The sequence below is a fragment of the Meles meles genome, chromosome 9, assembly GCF_922984935.1.
Source record: "Meles meles chromosome 9, mMelMel3.1 paternal haplotype, whole genome shotgun sequence".
In the NCBI taxonomy this organism is placed as follows: Eukaryota; Metazoa; Chordata; class Mammalia; order Carnivora; family Mustelidae; genus Meles; species Meles meles.
In genome coordinates this window covers 64,568,621-64,590,749 of record NC_060074.1, presented here as the reverse complement: position 1 = coordinate 64,590,749, position 22,129 = coordinate 64,568,621, and the positions used below count along the sequence as shown (strand labels likewise).

The 22,129-nt window shown below is 37.8% G+C and overlaps 1 protein-coding gene across 1 annotated transcript in view; it reads right to left on the bottom strand.

Moving 5' to 3' along the window:
• B3GALT1 (beta-1,3-galactosyltransferase 1) overlaps window positions 1-9,087 on the bottom strand; it is a 531,881-nt gene extending 522,794 nt beyond the window's left edge. The window contains exon 1 of the mRNA XM_046018064.1: window positions 8,854-9,087. The gene's annotated coding sequence lies outside the window, so the exon portion shown is untranslated. The remainder of the gene's footprint in view (window positions 1-8,853) is intronic.
• Between the last annotated feature and the right edge of the window lie 13,042 nt (window positions 9,088-22,129).

Below are 22,129 nucleotides of genomic sequence, written 5' to 3'. Positions count from 1 at the left end.
GAAGAAAAAAATATTTAGGGGCGCCTGGGTGGCTCAGTGGGTTGGGCCTCTGCTTTCGGCTCAGGTCGTGGCCTTGGGGTCCTGGGATTGAGCCCCGCGTCAGGCTCTCTGCTGGGCGGGGAGCCTGCTTCTCCCTCTCTCTCACTTCTCTGCCTGCCTCTCTGCCTACTTGTGATCTCTGTCTGTCAAATAAACAAATAAATAAATCTTTAAAAAAAAAATTCAACCACTCAGCTACATTTGCTCTCTGGTTTATATAAAGACACATGGTTTTCTGTCTTGTGATAATGAAATTTAACAGCATATTTAATTGTACTTAATAAATAGCTGGACCAGACTATAATTTATCTTCTTAAGATATAGTAGCACATATCGCCTCAATTTAAGCATGAGCTAATGAGTATTAACAGAGTAACTAATGAAAAACACACACATATCAATACTGAAATCACTTTTATTCTTTTTTTAACTTCTTATGCCAATAAAAATTCTTCATTTGAACCATACAATGCAAACACATTTCCAATTCTATTATATTGAGATAAAGATTTGAAAAGCAAAGTCCAAAATGACTCCTGACTTTCAAAGTAGGAAACTTAGCCAAATTTTGCTTTCAGTAACTTATAATATGGAGAAGAAAAAAAAAAGAATATTGTATAACTAGCTCCTTTCCTTTCAAAATTAAGTATATGAGTCCAATGTTTTACTTCCAGCACAGTTGTCTGGAAGCCCAAAGCCACTATCATTTCTCTAATTGTTCTTTTGTTTGTTTTAATATAGATTTTTGTGTGATTATTAAAGCAGTGCCTGCTCCTGGCAAAAAATATTTTTCTACACTTAAAAGTAAAATTCCCATAATCCTAGTACTCCCCCCAAAACAAACGTTAATATCTTATTCAGGATTTTTTTATATACATAAATGTCAGTTCTTCTTGCATAATAAATTTTGTATTCTGCGTTTTTCACAATTATTTCATCAACACTTTCCAATTCAACCTTTCAAATTTATGATTTAATCATATATACCATAATTTAATCATTCCTGTTATTGGCCAAATAAATTATTTTTACTATCAATCTACTACAAACAACATTTTAATGACACCGTGCGTATTTCTAGTTAGTTACAGGGAATTAATTCCTAAAAGTATTACTGAAACAAAGGGAACATTTTTAAGGCTTTTGATACACACAGTGGAAATCTGTTGTTTTTACCTGTCCAGTATCCTTTTGCCCTTCTTCTGGTAACACTGTCTTGATTTTCCTTTGAATGTGTTCTTGATAAGACTGCCCAATGATTCACTGACTAAACTGTGAGCATGAAACCTGAGCTAGGTCATCTCTCTCATTCCAGGAATTTGGTCCTGAAGCAAAGTGACACACGGGCAGAAAAGGACTGATGCTGATTCATCCCAGTGATGGTACCTGGCAAAGATTTCATCACCTTCTCCCACAATCTCTGTAGCTATTCTGTTGATTTTTATTTTTTCCTTCTTTTCTTTTGATTTTATAACCTACAAAATACCTTCTTTTGGTGTGGATCTTATTCCTTACATTAGTCACAGGTAATTTCTGGAGCATGCAATGGAAGAATTCTGTAAACACCAATGAATAATCTTACCAGAAATTTAGGAAGAATCTACAGTTTACCTTCATCTTCATCATCTACATCAACTTTTCTTTTAAATGAATTGAACTTCACTTGTAATCTTTGCTCTTTTAATGGGCTAAAAAGTACTACCACTTAAAAATTTGTGATAGTACTCCTTATCATTAACTTAAAATTTTAGACGCTTATTAGCCTTATATATTTCTGGGATTTGTAGATTATTTTTCCCTTTTTCTATTGGTATACTTACAATTTTTTAGTAGCCAATAACAATGCCTCTCACTCCCTAATTATGTTCAAGACACTGGGGAAAATGATGAATATAAATCTCTCTTTTTCAAAAAGTTCTCAGATAGTAAAGGGAATGGATATAAATTGGGAATGACAATATTTTGAGATAAGTCCACTAATAGAAGAAAACACTGAAAGGTTTTTGTAACAGTGAATATGAAACTGTTATTAGCAGTTTGTGTTGAAAATGTTTCTTTTATTTACTTTTGGCATTTCTGACTTAAAACTGTTAAATTTAATAAGGTCATATCTTTATATTTGTCCCACTATATTTGTGTTTATGAGGAACCTGATTCAGAGTTTCTTTCTATTAACTCTTTGCTTCCTCTGACATTTATTTTGGATTGCAATATGAGATAGGAAGTGTATGTTCTTGACAAATAATTACTCAGTTTCCCCAACACCACATATTGAACATTTTTAATTTTCCCACAGACTTGTGATTATTACATATTATACTTTATTCTCACAGATCTCAGACTTTTTGTCTTATTTGTATGCATGTTGATATACTGTGTTAATTGACATTTTTAATATCTTTTAGTAGTTAATAGCTCAACTCTGTCTCAATGCTTTATTTATTTAACCATTTTTTGCCCATTATAACTTATTGGTTATTCCATAGGAACTTCAGAATCTCTAAATTTTGCAACAATCTCTTCAGATATTAATTTGGATTGTCTACGTATACGAATACCTATATACATGTATGCATGTATGTAATGCTATCATCATTTTACCGACACAGAAACTAAAGTAGTGATGGGCTATGATGGGAACTCACCAGCACTCTGACTGGCACAGACAGATGTAAAGTGGAATATAGCTATTAGTTCGTTTGCTCTATTCATAAAGCCTATTCATAGTGCATTATATACATCTAGTGTAATTTTTCTTGTCTAATAGTAATTAAATTACAAGTAATTGTTAACAACCAAACTATTTCTGGCAGTTGTTTCTGACTGAGTGCTATGGGCCCTGATGAAATCACCCACGAATTTTATTGTCCCATGAGGAACTGATTCAGTCCTGATGTCATCTATGTACATCATGAAAATATTTCATAGTTAAAGACCAAACAAAATGCTAACTGCAATAACTCAAAACCAAGTGCAGTTTTATAACTACAAGAACTAAAACATTCCTTCAGTTGCAAATTTGAATTTTAGGACAATGAAGCAGCTCTTCCAACCACTGTAGGAGCTGTTTTCTGATGGAATTTAGCAGGAGGGTTTTCTTATCTTTTTCTTTTTCTTCTTGAGTCAGAAAAGTACTAGTTCTTTAAAGCCCTATCCGTACACGTTCCCCTTTCTGCCTGCTTTTGTGTTTGATTTTTGTTTTTGTTTTAAGCTAACTAAAGCAGTAGTTCTTAAGCTCTTCTGAAAAATTTTTCCTTACAATGGAACATTCAAAAATGCAAAGAGTTTGCAAACAATTTCGGTATATCTTGGAATCCCTGAAGCTCACCTATTGATTACTTTGAAGTCCATAGACCTTTGGAAATTTAAAAAAAAAATTCCTATGTTAGAGACATAAATATTTAAAAGGAATTCTATAGACACAGCAGCTGAATTGAGTACAAATATTTTACACGCAAACTTACCTCCAGCCCTATAAATCTTAGATGACATTTCTAAATGCATCCCAATTTATCATTTTCTTGATCCCAACATAATATTAATACAATGCAGTATTATGTTAGATATTAAAATACTTAGATGTACAAATTGGTGGATGCAGTGATTTCTTAACATTACTATTTCATAAAATGTAGAACTGTTTAATAAGCAACTGCAGTGGAGTTAACTTACACATTTAGTAGTTGACAAGCAGTGTTTCTAGATCTGCCTTTACTTTCAACTGACTTTGGCCAATTTCTGGGAGTAAAGTTCTTCCCTTACACATAGGGAAGGTTGGTCTAATGATCCGAATTCTTCCCAGATGTAAATATCTGATCCCTACTTTTTCATCATCAACATTTTCATCATCAGCCAGAGCTGATTTTGTATGCAAGGCATGATAATTACTGGTTGGTTTACTTGCTTTATTAAAACACTGTTTTCCTAAGGTTTTACATTTGGGACAGAACAAAAACAAACAGGCAATAAAGGTAAAGGCTTGGGACGCCTGGGTGGTTCAGTAGGTTAAAGCCTCTGCCTTCAGCTCAGGTCATGATCCCAGGGTCCTGGGATCGAGCCCCACATCGGGCTCTCTGCTCTGCGGGGAGCCTGCTTCCTCCTCTCTCTCTGCCTGACTCTCTGCCTAGTTGTGATTTCTCTCTGTCAAATAAATAAAATATTTTAAAAAAAGGTAAAGGCTTAAGCTGATAGTATATACATTCTTAAATCTAAATAAATAAAATATTGTAATAGTATTATCAGAAGACTTTTCTCCATCTCCAAAAACTGGATTATATAGCAGCAATCTTGAAGATTTTTTCTTAAATGATGGAAATCCACTCAGAAATGACTGTTAGCATTGTGTTAGTGTTAATATTTTGTCATAATAGAACTTGTGAATACTTTGGCATTAGTTCATTATATAGTACAGCTTCTTAAGCATACAATTTCAGCTTTCCTCTAATATGAAAATATTGTTCACAAACCAATTATTGGAAGTTAAGCTAGATTCTTGATTTTCTTCATATGAGGGTTTAAAAAAACAAAACAAAACAGATCTTTGGAGCTGTAAGCTCAAGACCCTAAAGGAAATAATTACATGAAAGTACAGAAAGTGAAACTGGAATTATAGTCATATACTCTTTTATGCATCATAGAACCTGAGAAATTATCACAATGTTTTATCTGTAATTGGACTGTCTGGATAACCAAGTTGATTTTGAAATAAAGGCAAAGTTATTTTGAAATTTTTTAAGTGTTTTGGTATTTTTTTTTATTAGAGAATTAGATCATGAGTCTTTTTTTCTGATGCATCAACTTTAGGGAAACTTTGACCTCAGATGCTAGGATTTTTTATCAACTTTCACAGAGGTACATGAGTATGTCACTCTCAATGTGGAAGAAGAAAATTTTTCATTAAAATTATGCTTTTGGATCTTTCCTTACTACTTCTAATTCACTCATCCTCTTTAAATGACGTTATATAGATTTGACCTTGGATAGTCACAAATGCCTTTAAAGATGCTGTTAATTTGAAATAAATTTGTTAAAGGATAATGTTTCCCATTTTAGTTCCTCCAAAAAATATAATTTGATTTTAAAGCATTTTAAAGGGCAGATATTCTGTTATTTCATTGCTTAATCACCTTTGAATCCCTCTCTTACCTTTAACCTTCAGCTTAGATAGTGCTGTTATTGTTCAGATATATTGCTTCATGAGTAACATGTATTAGATTATCGCCACGATACTTTCCAGTTCTTAGATTGAGTATATTTATGTGGGTGTGTGGATAGGTGTATATTACTCGGAAAGAAAATGAGATGCAAAGAGATGGGGCCATGGGATGGAGATTTAGAAAAAACAGGTCAGTAGGAGAGATAAATATTCTGTACATTTTTTACTCATTATGTTTCTTGTTTATGATCTATTTCATCTATTATAAAATACAAGCTTCATGAGGGCAAGAGCCTTTGTGATTTATTCTCTGATATAGTCAAAGCAACCTGAACAGTGTTTTGTACATCACAGAAACACAGAATTTGTTAAATTTTAAACAAATAAACCAGTATCATAATTAATTAGTAATAGGTTACTTAAGACGATGAGCTTTTGCCTTATAAAGTACTTTCATCATTCAGGATGGGTTGGTGAATTTGTTTCTAATGGAGGGTGTTTACACTCGTCCTGAGAGACTTTCCAGTATATGTGTGTATGTTTGCATGAGACAGAGAGACAGCACAATGAATTTCTGATATACTAAACTGGCTGAGGTTTTCCAGTCCCCAAAGTGTATTAGTTTTCAATTAAAAACTGATTTTGTCATTACTTAAATGAAAACAAGTTACTATTAATAAAATTAAATAAACCTCAGCATTTGACCTAATAATATAGAAATTCTAATCATGGCTATTGACAAATTAAATGTTTACTTAATAAGATCATAATATTTTTGCACTATTTATAGTAAAGTTGATATTTTTAGAAAAGTTATGCAGTGTTGGAAGTAAAATCTGGTATAGGTCAAAAAGTGAATTTAGTGGCCTAGAGACTTGACAAGTTGACAGTTACTAAAATCCATACAGAAAATATGGCAGTCTGAGCTCCTGGGCTACCCTGAAGCAAAACAAGTCAAAACTGAAGTGAATTTGCAGAACTGGCAGAACTTGAATTGCTCATATAAACTAAGTGGCTGGCACTATTACCGCCTTTAAGCCTGTGCTCCTCCACCACACACACACACACATCCTGCCTCATATCTGCTTTCAGTCATAGACCTTACTGCTTTACCCTAATATTTATTTTCTTTGATGCATTTCACTACATTTGATAAAATTCTGCACAATACGGTTTTTAAAATGCATTTAATTATTTGAAAAAAAAAAAACCTCCCCAAGTAAAAGGTCCCCCTGGTTAAAAATACCCACACACTCCTTAAAATGAGTACAAAAGCTCTGTTTCTGTTTAAAGACTTGTGGCTTAGCCCAATACATAATGCAGTGGATTTACAAGATGTTACTTCACAGCCATGTGAAAAACCACTTTCTTAGCTAAGTAGTTAAAATTTTCCTCAAAATTTCCACTTTTAACACTGATAACTTCATTTTAACTTAATCTTATCTTTAAATTATTAATTATTGAAACACATTTCAATTTAATTTCCCCATATCAATCCATAGGGGAAAACTATTTTACCATCTCATAACATTGCACAAATGGAACACAAAACTAAAACCAGCTGCTTAATGTGTTTAATAATCTTAATAAAGTCCTGAAAGTTAGAATAACTAAAATATTGCAACATTAAATTAATCACCTGGCAGCAGGTATTGAAACATAACAACCACAAACTATACTCTTTAATTATATCAGAAAACTCGACTTTTAAGACACATGTGATGACTACTAAAGAAAAAACATTTACTACCAATTTTCTACCAGTCCAAATGCATAGTGTGGTGTTCAACTAAAAGAGTATTAAAAATTCCATTTACAGTTCACGAATTAAGTGATGAAAAACATACAACCATCTTCGGACACAAAACTAATATCAGTGCTAGTTTACCAGTAAGTTATTCATCGCTACAGAATAATTTACATTACAAAATTGGGAGAAAATGGAACCTTTACAATTAAAAACTTGAAAAATGCTGACATTTTGGACAGCTCCCTCCTGATTCCGCCCCCCCCCCCCCCCCCGCCCCGGGATTTCTATTAGGTGTCTCACTTTCATTTTTTCCGCTTTACCAAATCAAAAATGAGCCTGACCAAAGTGGTTTCTGCTGTTTGGGTCTGGGTTTTATTTTTGTTGTGTTGTGTTTTGTTTAGGGGCGAAAGATTCTTCCAGGGAAAGGAGATTAAGGAGCTACGTAACAGGGAAAGTGCTGTTCTCAGTTCCGGCTCCCTGTACTGAGCCAATTTATGGGTTTCCAAAGATTCTAGCTGGCAAGCTGGGAGCTGCCCTCTCCACTTCCATTTCCCGCTGCAACCCCATCGCCTCTGTAAAAGACCACAGTCCCTCTTCATCTGCGCCTGAGTGGGGACAGTTCATTAGTGCCGAGGTATTTCAGGAACTTTCCCTAGCAGAGACTCCTAAGGAGACACAGGCCACATACAAAACAATCGCCAAGAGTAAGTTTGTGCGTCCTGAAGAGGGATGGAGAAACCACTCCACTGAGCTACGGAGATTCGGACTCAACCCGGCAGCACCATCCATTTACAGCAGCGCATAAAATCCGCCTTCTGCAGAAAGGTTTGCAGCGCGGGTCCAACTCCCAGAGGCTTTACAGGGAAAATAATTTAATACAGAATAAAAACAGCGTCGGCACTGGAGGAAGCTGGGTACGTAAACCTGGTTCCACTTTGTGGTCAACGTGCCCTAGGTTGGGTTGCCCAGACCGCAGCCGGCCGAACTTTCTCGGAGAGCAGAGCCGCCCGCAGTCCGCAGCTGCCCTGGCGCTGCAGGCCGGGTCCCGACCCCGGAAGATACCCGGGTCAAGGCTGCCCTGAGAGGCAGTGGCTCCACCTGGACGCACGCTCGAGCCCCGCCCCGCTTCGGCCCCGCGGTCGGGTCGCGGACACGCGTGTCCCACGCCGGCGCGGGCCAGAAGCGGCCTCTGACAGCCCCTCAAGGCGGGACTCTCCATCCCCAAATCTGCGCTCCGGAAAAGTGGAATGAGCTCCCCACCAGGAGCGTCAGACAAAAAGCCGCCACTCCCCAAGCCTAGCTGCACTCCTCCTTTCCTTTAGTCTTTCTCTTCAGCGAGGCGGACTAACCGTTACTTTCCCCTCCCTTCCTCTCCTCTCCTCTCTGAAGTCCCCGGCGCAAAGTGGGACTTTGGGGAGCCTCGGCGAATGCGCCTGTCCCCTGGCGCGCTGGATGCACAGCTCCCTCTTTTCATTAAAGCAGTAAAGTTCAATTTGCCCGGCTCTTCACGAGCCACGGTGGACTTCCCCGGGCTTTCCGCATGCTCTCGCTCCCGCTGAGCTAAGAGGCAAACCTATTCACTCCAGCCCAGCCTGAATCCCTGAAGGACGCCGGCTCACGTCAGAGGGGACCCACCGCGCTCCCTACGAAGTGCCCCAAGCTGCGCGCCCACACACGCTTATACCCACACAATGCCATCTCCGCGCTATCTAAGTCGGGCAGCGCCGAGGGGAGAACGCACGAACAGGAGCGGCTCCGGCGCGGGCATCAGCCTAGCCGTGCGTCCGGACTCGCTGTCCGGGTCCCAAACACCGTTGTCAGGATGCCCCGGGCACAACAAGCCTCGTAACCCCCAAAGACAACACCGGCGGTCCCTGGAGCGCGCGGGCACCGCCGGGCCGGATCTTACCCGCGGGGTGCGCGGTCTCCCGCCGCTCAGCTGGCCAGCGGGCCACAGGGACGCTGCAGCCGGGGTCCCGGAGATGCTGCTGCTCCGCTGCCGCTGTCCGGATCCCCCGCGCCAGCATCACTTCTCCGCCGCCTCCGCCTCCTCGTGCTCTTCTCTCGGCCGCCCCTCCCCGGCGGCCGCCAGCAAGACCGGCAGCGCCAGCGGCGCGGCGGGGTGGGCAGCAGCGGAGGCGGCGGCGGCGCCGGCGCCCGCACGAGCTCGCCCAGCTGCACCAGCTCGAGCAGCCGCGGCGGCAGCCGGAGCACCCGAGCCCGCCTGCGCTTCCCCGGAGAAGGCTCCGGCCTCGGCGACTGACAACGCCCGGCAGCCAATCGCTGCCTCGCCCCGCGCGGCGGGGGAAGACCAATCAGAGCGGAAGGCCCAAGGTTTTCCTCCGCCTTTGCTCAGCAGGCTTGTTTCCGGGAGCGGCGGCGTTGCTGCTGGAGTCTGGGATTGGGGGGTGGCGCGGGAGCGGCGCGGGGTGGGGGACTCCTGGCTCGGGAACCCAAGGTGCGGCGAGACGGCCGGGCCCGCCGAGGTGGGCCTGGGGCGCTTTCTGAATGCCAGGAGCCCGCGGTTTGGCTGCAAAGGGCGCCCCGCAGTGACTCTGTCCCCAGAGCCTCGGCCCGGCGGTTCAGCGTCTTGGCAGCCCACTGTAGCGGTCGTGGGTCCCAAGTACGACCCGCGATGTGGAAGAACGGATCCCTGGAGGTGGTCGCCGCCTTGAAGGAATCCTGCGAACTGTCACCAGACAGCGCCCCCGTCCTTCTCCCTTTGGCAGTTTTGGTAGCGGCAGAGTGGTATTCCTGAGCTGCCGGACCGCTCTGAGTGATCAGCCCAGAAGTGTGTCTGAGCTAGCAAAGAGGCACATGGAGAAATGTTCTCAAAAGTTGTGGGCAGAGTGGACCTTCCTTACCCTCCCTCCAAATAAACTGTCCTACCTTCACCCCACTCAACAAAACAAAACGCCTCAAGAAACAATGCAGATAGTTTAAGCAGTCTACTTGGTTTGCCTTTTCTTTTCTTTTTCTTTGGAGAATTACTTCTGAATGATACAGTAGGGATGTGTGTGTGTGTGTGTGTGTGTGTGTGTGTGTGTGTGTGTGTGTGACACAAACACCAGATAAGTGATGTCATTTAGATTTAGCAAGGCAAGGAAAAGAAAACAAATGTGGGAAACTTTTTCCACACCAGTTCTCCCCAAACTGTAATGATCTTTCTTTGTGAAGCAAATACATCAGAATGGTCCAGGGTTCTAAATCTATAATTCATGTTGCATTAAAAAAAAAAAAAAACAACAACAAAACTAAGTTCTGCATGAAGACTTAAACAGATGTGGGTCTTTCCCAAGTGATCTTTTCTATCTTCTCTCTTGCAAGGTTGTGCTGAAGGTCAAAAACCAAGTACATGAATCAGCTACAGGATTGGCTGACAGTTGAAATCAGTATGTATTAGCTATGCTGTTGTTGCTGTTTCTAATTATATTTTAAGTGATCCTTTTTCTGGCAATAATCACTTCTTTCATTTACCTTCCCTTTAAGATAACTCCATGCATCCTGTGATATCTAAAATAAATCCTGCCTAAATTTTATGAGCACTATACGGAAAATTCGATTACAGATAGAGTTGTGTATTGCCATCTTTTGGTATACCAAAAATGTATGCATATTAGCACAATTCTTGTGCCTCTTCCCCCCACCTTCAGTCATTTGACCAGTCTAGTTTGGGAGCTAGACTATTCCTTCTTGAGGAACCAACTGTGCTAAAAGAGGTAGTGATAAGTTTATTTTTTTAGGCTAAAACCAGAAATATGTAACATATCACTTTGAATTTTTAATCAAGAGAAGATTTTTAGGGGCGCCTTGGTGGCTCAGTGGGTTAAACCTCTGCCTTCAGCTCAGGTCATGATCTCAGGGTCCTGGCATGGAGCCCCACATTGGGCTCTCTGCTCAGTGGGGAGCCTGCTTCCCCCTCTCCCTCTGCCTGCTTCTCTGCCTACTTGTGATCTCTTTCTCTGTCAAATAAATAAAAAAATAAATAAATCTTTTAAAAATATTGCTTTTAAAAAAAGAGATTTTTAGTTGTCTTTTTTTAATTATCTATTATTTATTGTTTATTTTTGCTATTGTGTAACTTACAATGAATACTCTTGTCTACATGAGGTGATCAATAAAGCAATGGAGTTTAAGTGTGGTAGAAAAAGAAATAAAAAATATTTTATTATTCAAACTTCATAGGGGAAAGAGTCGGTATTTGAAAAAAGTAGAAATATTAAGTATTAAAATTAGAATATTATAACATAATGGCAATTTAGATCTCTGATAGAAATTTAGAATTATCTTCAAGCAAAAGAAAAATCTTGGCTAAAGAATGTTAAATGTGAAGATGTTATCAAACTCCAGAATGTGGTATGCTACTTAGAAACTGCGATGTGCATAGACAGTATTTACATAATTTTTCTAACCGCTTCTCCATGCCCTGACAAGTATATTATTTTTCAGATATACTATTTTTTCATGTTATCTGGTATTTTGCAATATTAATCCTGAAAACATATGAGTTCTACATACCATATTCCTTAGTGATTAAGGTAATGAAATGACTATATTACAGAAGCAAAAAAAGTTAAAATCAATAGCATGCACACAGATATAAAAGTAATCTATCATATCACTAGTGCTATGAATAAGCAGCTCTGAGTAAAACAAACCTGCACAATTAGCAACCTACTAACAGTGAAAACCATGTAATACTTCAAATCAATAAAGAAAAATTAAGAAAGTCGCTTTAAAATTTAAAAATTTTAAAGTCACTGACAGAATGCATGCTATGCTAGTTTATGTATTACTATAAATCTCATGGGATGTATTGGATAGAGAGTCTAGTGTTAATTATATCAGCATTTAATTTGCTAATTATATTGAATTAAATAAATGATGTTTCTTTTCTTTTTTTTTTTTTTGCTTACTTACATTTGTGTGTTTTTCTCCCCATGCAATGAGAACTCATTCATCTTGTTAGTGGAGGAAGAAATTTGTTTAGGCACTCCTTAAATCAATAACCATTTACCTAATCTTGAAAAATTAAAAAAATAATAATTTTATATTAATTGGTGCTAAAATATATATTTATCAATAATAGAAACTGGAATCAGTTCTGAAAAAAGCTAGATCTAGCTGGCAGAAAACTGAATAAAAGGAAAGAAATCAGTCTAGTTCCAGCTCCAGTTATGACTGGGTGAGTGATTGCAAGTCACTTAAATTTTCCCAGCATTCCATACCTATAAAATAGAGATTAACAACAAAATCAACCCGATAGCTGCTTTTCCCAGATGTGAGGATTAATTTATAATTGGAACAGCAAGCCACAGAAAAGCCCTTCCTGGAAGGTAGAGCACTGGACTTTAATGATGTTATTATCCTCCCTCCAGTGGGGCTGAGCTTCGTTCTCATGATGGCCTATTCATCAAGGACATGTGATACCTATTTCTACAAAGAAACATATTAAGTTCCAAAGAGGTTCTTTTACCAATTTTGTGATAAATTGACTATCAGGTACATTCATTTATTTGTTGATGTTGTCCAGCAGAAATGTTTTTCCCATGGTTCTTTCACTATGCCATTTCCAATATGGTTGAAATATGCAAGTTTCAAGTCTGGCACCTTAATTTAAATGAAGGACAAACCATTTCATTTAATATTTGAGGTCAGTTTAGCCTGGGATAAAGCTATTTCCCCAAATAATATAATTAATTAGACAACTTAGCCACATAAAGCCTGTTTTCATATTTAAATTTTAGAACATCTATCACAATGGATATTGCTCTTATTTATGTTAAAAGATTACTATTTAAGTCTTTCGTGTTAAAAGATTGAACCAAAATCAAGACACAAAACCACCCAAATGGAATTAGATTCTATTTAGTTCATCACAACTATTATTTTTTAAAAATATACTTCATACCGGAACCAGTGTGTTCTTTCTCACACACACAGACATACACACATACAGGCACACACACACGCACTCATTAAGTGGAATAAAGTCACTCATCAAAATTTTATAGGCAACAGGACGCCAAACCAAACAAATGTTCACATTCCTAACCCAACAGTGTTCCCACCATATCATACCTTTCTTCTGAGATTTGGGAGTTATCAACAGAGATGTTGTCATTGAAACTAAGAGAATGTAAAAAGATATTCAAGGATAAAATGTAGACAAATCAACAAGCCTAGGAGAACATTCGTAGTTAAGAGAAAGTAAGGATTTCTGGGTTTTTTTGGTTAGGGGGTGGTGGCAAAATTTAATCTGAAATCTAGGAAGACAATAAAAAGTAATTTGGTATCATGGACTCCAATAAAATGTAAGTTTGTTAAAAGACAGAAAGTTGAATATATCACCTTAACTGTAAGCATCAACAAGAGGTCATGGGTTCATTGAGATCTTGGGTTTCTTTTAAAAGGACAGTTATGATAGCGTGATTAGGGTAAAATCATTTTGTCCACAAAGAATGGAGAAACGGTAATTCAAGTGAATATATTTCTATTACATTATGTGATTTTAAGTTCAGTATTTTGAAATAGCAGTAGAGTTGATTTATGCAGAAGGCTGTATAAAGAAGCATGATTGACCTAAAGTCTTAAATTATTGAACCTTTATTGTTATTATTAAAGTCATTTGCAGATTTGCAGCCCTTTCGGGAGTATATACGTTATAGAATCAAACCATCATCAAAATTGAAGAAAAGATATTTATTTAAATACCCTATAGAGTCCATCTTCAATTATTATGATTTTGAAGTAGGTTATTTGCTCGAATAAGAGAATCTGACCTTTTTTGAATTTAAATTCAATTAGCCAACACAGAATACATCATTAGTTTCAGATGTGTTCAAAGACTCATCAGTTGCATATAACACCCAGTGCTCATCCCATCACACCCAGTCCTTACTGCCTGTCACTCATTTACCCCATCCCCCATCCACCTTCCTCCAGCAACTCTCAGTTTGTTTCCAACCTCTTTTCATAATGAGCTTCCTTTTTCCCCTTTGGCCTTAATCACTAAAAAGGAGCTGCCTATTACATTGGTCCGTCTTGTAGTAGAAAAGTGGAAAGGAGACAAGAGCATGTGTATTTGAATGTATGGGGGAGCCGTGGTAGGTGGGTGAGGGAGGAACTAGGACAACTAAGGAGAGAAGGAGCAGAGTTTACAAGTAATTTGTGGAGCAGTGCTCCACAGCTTCATTAATCAATCCTTCTTTCAGACGCCACTTAAAGCAGAGGACACTAAAAAATTAATTTTAAAAAATTAATGAATTCTACATTACTACTACAAAATGCTATTTAGGTGCCTAGTGTAGTGCTAGGAACTCGATAAATGTTTAATCAAGGAAAAATGAATGCATAAATGTTGCATGGGAATTTTTTAGGGGTTAAGGTGGGATTGCAGCTAACAGTTGAAACCAACTGGTAACATTTAATATATTTCTTTTTTTTTTTTTTTTAAGATTTTATTTATTTGTCAGAGAGAAAGAGAGTACACACAAGCGGGCAGAGAGGCAGGCAGAGAGAGAGGAGGAAGCAGGCTCCCTGCCGAGCAAGGAGCCCGATGTGGGACTCGATCCCAGGATCCCAGGATCATGACCTGAGCCGAAGACACAGTGGCTTAACCAACTGAGCCACCCAGGCGTCCCAACTGGTAACATTTAACATTGTTCTTGTGATTATGACTATTTTAACTTTACATAAGTGAAATCTTCACACATAATTTTATTTTCCAGGATTCTCTGGGGCTTCTGGTCAGATTACACAATAGAATGTGTCCTCTCCTTACCCTGAATTTTCATTTTCCCTTAGCATCCCAGTCCCTCCCCATCAGGCTAATTCTCCAGGTGTTTTAAGGTGATTAGGAAGTGTGCCTGGAGAAGGATCGTATCTGCTTGGGAGAAAAGTGCTAATAAAAGGTCAGAGCTGAGTTCCTAGGGACAGTGGCTGCTGAAGCTAATAGCATGAATCATCATTAGCTTTTACTGATGCCAAGTCATGCAAGTCTGTGAAGTTCATACAGAAAGAGAAATTTCGATCAATAGGACTTTATGCTACCATGCAACTTGATAATTACTTTCTAGAAATTAAGTTTGTAAAGCTTTTTTCCTTTCTTAAAAAATTAGTTTTTATTCTGAAAGTCTGCTTTAGTCTTTGTAACTATAGTGTAAGAGAAACCAAAGTGTTTTCCTTTAGTAATCTTTTTTTTTTTTTTTTTTTGGATTTGCATTACTATGGAGGTTGCCTGCATGCATACTTTATATTCAGTAACCTTTGGTGTGTATTTAACAGTGGGATAATATCTCATAACAGGATTGATATTTTAAATCCACTTCTCTGAATGTCTGTCTACAATGCTAAGTCACAAGCATATTTTAGTATTTTGTTTGCAGTCTGCTATTATACTGGCTGTTGACCTGGTGATTCTAAGGATAGGTGGGCTATGTTATTTAGTTGGTAAGTGAAGCATGCAAACCAGCCCTATTTCTGTTTTATTGCATGTTGATTACACAAAGACAAGTGAGAACAATGGAACACATTTACATTCACAGGGAAAAATGTAATAGACTTGCATATCTCAGTGTCAAAAGACCTTATATAAAAATAGCCAAGAAAATATTTTATGTCCTCACTACATCAAGATATTTTGAGGCTTTATTTTTATTTTTTAAAGATTTTATTTATTACTTGAGAGAGGGAGAGTACAGAGGAAAAATGAGAGCGAGAAGACCACCTGCTGAGCAGAGGGCCCTTGGATCATCACCTCATGAGCCAAAGGCAGCTGCTTAACTGACTGAGCCACCCAGGTATTCCAATAATTGTTGAGGCTTTGAAAAGAAACGGGGAGTTGAGAGCATGTGTTTATGTGCTTAACACCACAGAATGTAAGTTAACTTTGCATGTAGACACAATCATGACCATTTGCCCTTAGCTGCTAGCAGAAAGCACTTTTACATGTGATTAGAGAAAGAAAAAGTAAATTTTTTAAGTGTTTAAAAAAAAAAACCCAAATTTCCTTATTTGCATTTATTTAATCATAAAGCGAAACTCTGGTTTCATATTTCAAAATTTTCTTAAAATCTAGCTTACATATATATTAGAAATCTTGTAGTCTCAATTTTTATGTTCCAGGCTTACAATCCTTTCTAAAATACTTACAGCTTTATTCATCTATAGATGACTTTCCTCACCCCAAAAATGTGAATTGTGAACAGTTTATGTGAATGACTCTGAATAAAAACTCTTTTAATTTAAAAAACTTATAATGATAATGGCTTCCATGCTTGTATCCTTTAGTGCTTTGACTGAGATTTTATGTATATACTATGTAATCAGTTTTTTTTTTCACATTAAACTCACCAGTTAGACCAGTCTAGTACTTGACTTGAGGACTTCATTCTTAGAGAAGCAATTCTGATTGTGTATCAAGCACTTCTCCACTGAGACATTAATTATAAATATTTATAACAAGGACATTGCCAAACATGGGTGCACAGGGTAAGATAAGTCAGATTTCCAACACCATACATTTATAACATCTCTGTTAGCTTTTAGTTACTCTAGAAATATCCTATATTAGATTTAATGTTAGTATGTCTAAGAAAGATAGATGACAACGTATTTTACTTTGCTTGTATTTAACTATCTCCCCCACCTTCCTGGGTGGTCAACTCTCATAAAGCCACTGACCTGTGATTTTTAAGTCTGTTGTATAAATCTCCCTGAATAAATCCAGTGCTAAGCCACATGCCATCCTAAACCCTTCTAACAGCACCCTAGGGTTACATCCTCTGGTCAAGTATACAAAAGATACTGTAATAGGACAACCCATTAGATGCTGTATAAAGCCTTAGGCAGTTGTAGCAACTTGGAAATCCCTTAACAGAACATTTAAATCAAGTACTTTAATGTAACTAATTAGTGTCTTTTTAGTCTTTGAAAACATTGTTATTTCTGAGAATTAAACAGGAGACCCTGGAATCTAAAAGCAACAGATCGAATTTGAGCTGAAAGATAATTTCCAACAGCTGGTATTGGCACTAGACCATAGATCCTTTTTGTTGGGCTTTAGCCTCTGGGAGAAGAACATCATGATTTTCTGAAGAGTAATAGGATAATTACATGAAACACAGTTTCACATCAGCTAAAAGAAGAAAAGAAAGACCAAAAAAATGTGCAAGTATCATTCTTTGCTTGACTTTTAATGAGAAACTAATGAATATTAACCACAAAGTCATTAATACGTTGTGTCAATATTCACTAGAAGTGAGTGGCTAGTATACAATGATATAAACACAAATAAGTATAGATTTTTATGGGGATTTCTGGACATTAAGTAATAGTGGTATGACAAGACAAATGCTAGTTTTGGTGATCAAAGGAAAATGTGTTTAACAAAAGCACAGTTCAGATCAGTTTGGAAAACTTAACCACAAAATCTCAATCATTCGGTGCACGTTTTCATTTATATCAAGTCGGTAATGGCAGGGAAGTTTGAAGTGTTCGGCTTCCTAAGAAATAGAATGAAGTAATTAAGAATGGGGATTTTAGGGGCACAACAACTAACAATGAGTTGAAATTCTAGGTCTACCTCTTATGAGTGTGTTACCCAGGCAAGTTACTCCATATCTCTGTGCCTTAGTCCCCTCATTTGTATAAAATAAGGATAATAGTAATACCTAGTTCTTAGAGGGACTTTGAAATTTAAATGAGAATAGATTCTGAGTGTTTAGTACTAGAAGATAACTGATCAATATATATTAGTTGTACAGAGAATTGTCATTATTGATCAGATCCCTAACATGATACATTTGTAACATCTTTATTATTATCAAATCAGCATTACTATCATAAAAGTGAGGTGGTTGACTTACCTCAATTTCTATCCATTCTTTCAAAGATCAATCTAGTCATTCTCTTTGCTCATGCTTTCCCCACTAAAGTAGATATGTTTCTTCATTGCATGTGAATTTCAGGAGCCATTTCAGTTTCTTTCCTTTTTTTTTTTTTTTTCCTTCTGGGAAGTCTCTCTTAAAATATTTGTTATGATAGTTATCCTGCAACACACATAAACCTCAATATATCAATGGCTTACTATAATAGAAATTTATTTCTCACTCATTCTCATTCTGTTAGTATAGAGAAGAGGAGAAACAAAGGGATTTTCTCCACCCAGTCATTCAGTGTCTTTCATCTTCAACACATAGTTTTAAAATGCTGTATATGATTTTGGGAACCAACATACAGATGAAAGATAGAATATGAGACAGGAAGGATTTTTCAGGTGTAGCACCTGCCATTTCTATAGACATTTTATGTGCCAAAATTCAATGCCATGACCATCAGTTGCAAGGAAGTATGGGGTTGGCAATCTAACTATGCACCCAGAGGAAAAAGAAATGCTTTTAGTAAATGGCTCACCATTTTCTCCCACGGATTGCCCTTCTTCAGTTTTATTCAATCCTCACTATGATCAGAAAGATAAACCAACTCCCAACCAGATACTGCATCTGGCTCAAAACCAAGACATATGTGTACTGCATGGTCTTCTCATAAACTATAACCTAAAAGACTGGTTATCTACTATCCCCAAACCCAGTGAACAATGGCACACTTAAAAACTACCTTCTTAGAAATGAGAATTATGGGAGATACTGAGGGGACACAGGTTGGTAGCAATCAAGAAAACTTTATTGTAGGCTTTGTGAAGGCCCACATATTACAATGGCCAAAATCCCCAAACCAACAGCTGGTGAGAATGTGGTGCAACTTCAACTCTCATTTATTGCTCATGGAAATAAGGAATGGTTCAACCACTTTGGAAAACAGTGTGGCAAGTTTCTTAGAAAGGTACACTTTGCTATGCTTTGCTAGATGGTATCGATAAACCACACCATCAACAATTATGCTCCTTGGAATCTACCCAACCGATTTGAAAAGTTATGCTCACACAACATGTTTATGCCTACATACAAACATTAATAGTAACTTTTTAATCACAAAAATTGGAAACAACCAAGAAGTCTTTCAATAGGTGAGTGAGTAAACTACAGTAACCCATGTAATGGAACATTATTCAGAGAGGAAAAGTAAAAGTAATGAGCTATCAAGGTATACAAAGACATGGGTGAATCTTCAATGCATAATGCCAAGTAAAGGAACTCAGTCTGCAAAGGTTAAAATATTACGTTATTCCATTTACATGATATTCTAGAAAAGATAAAATGATGGAGATAGTAAGCAGACAGATAAGTGGTTGCCAGCGGTTCAAGATGGGTGATGTTGAATAGGTGAAGAAATTTAGGTTGCTGAAATTACTTTCTGTGACACTACAGTGGTGGATACATGACAGGATCTTCTCAAAACTCATAGAACTTTTTAAAAAGTTTTTATTTTTTTAAAGATGTTATTTATTTATTTGACAGAGAGAGAAAGATCACAAGCAGGCAGAGAGGCAGGCAGAGAGAGAGGGGGAAGCAGGCTCCCTGCTGAGCAGAGAGCCCAATGTGGGACTGGATCCTAGGACCCTAAGACCTGAACCGAAGGCAGAGGCTTAACCACTGAGCTACCCAGGCACCCCTAAAGTTTTCATTTAAATTCCAGTTAATATACAGGGTAATATTAGTTTCAGGTGTACAATATAGTGAGTCAACACTTATCTGGTGCTCTTCACAGAAGTGCCCTCCTTAATCCCTATCACCTATTTAATCCATCCCCACAACCACCTCCCCTCTGGTAACCATCAATTTGTCCCCTATAAAAACTCATAGACCTTTATACCAGAAAAAGCAAACCTTAATATATTAAACTAGAAAGAAATCATGTAGGGGGTTGGTGAATCTCAGGATGAAAATTCTATAAATATGTAACTGGAAATAACAATTACCTCTTGATCATGAAGTTACATTGACTTTTAAAAGAAATTAAATTATATCAAATGGGGGGGAATGGACACCATTATATAAATTCTAAATCTTGTCTGAGGCATTTCTCGGCTTATACTACTTCCACTACTCAAAATTCAGGCTCGTGGAGGCTTCTCCCAACCCCATTATTACTCAAGTATAGCACTTGGAACACTTTCCTTACTAAGACCAACATACTCCAAGTTAGTTTCCACTATTAGAACCACTACACACCTCACTCATTTCTGTCTACATCTCCAAAAGTTACACACCAGGAAATGGTCTTCTTCTTACAATTTGCCAACTCTTACCACCTGAGGACATTGCCATTGTCACTTATCTACCAAGTAAATTCTTACTAGACTCCTAGCTTGCTTTTTGGTGCATAGCAACAAACAGCTGTTGCCAAGGTCATCCATGCTTTCCTTGGCACCTGAGCTGCGGAATGTCTCCCTGCTCTGATCTACCCAGACTGCCCAGCAGTTTTGGCAGGGAGGATCCTCACTTAATTCTAAATGTACACTAAGTTTACATTATATAGAATTTACTTGATTTCTCTTTTATTTTGCTCTTATCTCTTAAAAATGATACAAATTTGGGGTTGGAATATTAGAATACACCCCTACTGTACTGAAGGATTTGTTGTTCCAGAATTGTTTATCCCGTCTTTAACACCAAAACCTCTTTTGGTAATTCTGTCATTTTTTTATGAATGTATTTTTAGAAAACTATCAGGAAAAAAATTGCCTTATTTTTTTATCTACATCCTTTTTCTTTCATTTGGTTTTGAAATAATCATGAATATTACCACAGGGTTTCCAACAATAACATTTAGAAAAGGAGATATGAAGGAGATGCCTTTTTTGGAATGTGAAAAGGGTAATCTATATAATATTCCATTTTCTACCCCCCTGGCTGGCACTCAGTGACTTTTCATCCTTTCATTTCCAAACATTTTTGGACAGGTAAATCTAGTACTATCAATGTCTTAGGATAGACAGCAAACTAGAAACCCACTGTGGACTCTCTTTGGTTTTCATACATGTTTGCTCTGGTCATTCAGTGTCCTAAAACACCCTAACATTTGGGAGATTTGACATAAAAATTCAAGTTTCTAGCTTATCTGTTTTTTAAAGAGGACTATCCACCAACCTGTGCCCACATTCTCCAAAATGGCAGTAGTCTTTTACTGAGAAGAAGCTGCCCCTTCTGATAAGCTAAGCACACTCCAGTTGCCACAGGTCCTGCTGCTCCCTTTTCCATGTCGTGGAAGGTGAGTGTTAGTTACTACTTATGACTGAGCTTACATTCTAAAATCAACCCTTATCTTATTTAGAAGTCCTGCTTGACTTGATGGGCATTTGTGTTTACTACCCCTTATTGTGTATTTCCAGACCTATAGGAGAGAAACAAGCAGTATACCAAGTCTACACCAGTTTCTATGTCCTGTGCCTTCTAGACTACTCTGTGCTTCAGTCGTAAATCTGAAATTTGAAAGGGATTGAAATGTGTTCAACTTTTGCAGTTTCATTCAAAATGAGGAATATATTTAGGAAAAATTATAATGATGGGTCAACATCTAAATTACCCTTTCCCCCCTGTGAAAAGTGAAATGTCTGGTGAATCCAGGAATTTTCCTTTATTTTTTATTCACAAGGAAAAATTACAGAGTCATGGAAAGAACACTAGATTTGTACATAGAAAACAAGGAAGTGGTATTCACTAGCTGTGTCTCTTTGGACAAGCCACTGAACTCTCATGAACACATGCATAAACTTATCCATAAAATGGATATAATATCTCCCCTATCTTTCAGATAGTTGTTTTAAGGTTCAGGTATGATTATGAACATGATAATGCCTCAAAAAACATGAAGCTCTTTATGTAAGGGATTATTTTAAAATGAAAAATAGATTCTCAAATGTTAATGAACGAATGAAATTCAGGCATTTGCCTATTTTTTATTGCCTTTCGACTGAGTTAGGCTGAATAATGTCCTCCCAAGGATAAACATATTATCCTCAGTCCCTGTGATTATGTTACATGGCTAAAGGGACTTTACACACGTGAGATGTGAAGATGGTATGATTATCCTGGATTGCTACTATGCTGACTTACATGAGCCAAGGGTTCTATGAGGCTCCTAGAAGCTGGAAAAGGCAAGGAAACAGATTTTATCCTAGAGCCACTAGGAGGAAATCTCTCCTGTGGTTATCTTCATCTGGGGAGTCTGACCTCCAGAAATAGAAGATTATAAATTTGTGTTGTCTTAAGCTACTAAGTTTG